Consider the following 1,334-nt stretch of genomic DNA (forward strand, 5'->3'; position numbering starts at 1 on the left):
AGATATTTTTTCTTGTTTTAGAAAATCTTGACAAGATAAATTTTCTTGTTCTGTTGGCAGATAATTTTTCTTATTTTAAGAAAATTATACCCTATTTTTGTACTTTTTTTTCTTGTTTTTGAAAGGGGACTTTTTGCAGTGCAAACATTCATAAAGACTTCTTCATGTTTATGACAGTGTCATGTCAGTCTTATGCACAGCCCTTCAAATAAAGTATTACCAAAAATTTTCCTTGGAGGGGATGGAAAAGCCACTTCAAATATTTAGAACTTTTACTGTTTATTTGTTTTAGTGAATGTTGCAGCAGAGCCCTGGGGTTATGTGGGATTTCTGAGCAACTTCAAACGAGCAGTTGCATTTTAATACAACTGAACTTATCCCAACCAAAAAAAAAAAAAAAAGAAAAGAAAAATGGAAAAAGGAGGACTGTGTGGTAGTAAAAAACAAAGGTCTGGACCATCTGGAAACTCTCCTCACAGTAGCCATGTGAACCATGTACTGATGTCTGGAGATGGGGTGAAGGTTAGGCCAGTGGTGAGACACTTTCCATGGTTCATCGAAACAGAAGAACTGCCATCAGGGTTATCCTTCTGCTTTTCCCTCCACTTGACAATTATTTAACAAGTGTTGGGTCCTGGATGGTGACATGGTAAGTCAGAGCTGGACATAATTGCTGCACCTGTCAGAGAACCTTTAATTTCAATTTTAATGTCCCAGAGAGCACGGACACGTCTCTTCTCAGAGGGCTTGTGGCACAACTAATACTCTGAACTGTGGCTTCATGACAAACCAGACTGATGGCTGAGTTCCTCGAAAAGTTCTGCTGCTTCCTCCCAGCCTGACCTCAGAGCTGCACACGTTTCAGCTTCAGGGACATGCAGGACAGACATGCCTCCTAAATACTATTCTGTGAACCACATGCTGAGTTATTGTTTTATTACAAACTAGTTTCTAAAGTTAATTATTCTATTTCTTTATTCATTTGATGGGTCTTGTGGTTTAAACTAGGCACTTTCTCCATGCTTTAGCAAAGTGCTGTGAAAAAGTACTTTGTGCCCCATCTCAGATGTGTTTTTGCTTAAATAATTTAGATCAAACTAATCTTAGTAAAGGATAAAGATAGCCTGATTAAATACAAAAAACAGTTTTCAGTTAATGATTTAATTCACTAATGGGAAAGCTGTCCAAACCACCCTGGACCTATGGGACAAATAATTGCCCTCTTAAACTTTCTAACTAGTTTTCCCACCATTTGCAGCAACAATTGAGTTTGTGATAACAGGCAGAGAGTCTTTAAAATCAGCAGAGAAGAATTTTGGCCGACTCTTCTGGCA

Source organism: Poecilia reticulata, linkage group LG20 (assembly GCF_000633615.1).
Source record: "Poecilia reticulata strain Guanapo linkage group LG20, Guppy_female_1.0+MT, whole genome shotgun sequence".
In the NCBI taxonomy this organism is placed as follows: domain Eukaryota; kingdom Metazoa; phylum Chordata; class Actinopteri; order Cyprinodontiformes; family Poeciliidae; genus Poecilia; species Poecilia reticulata.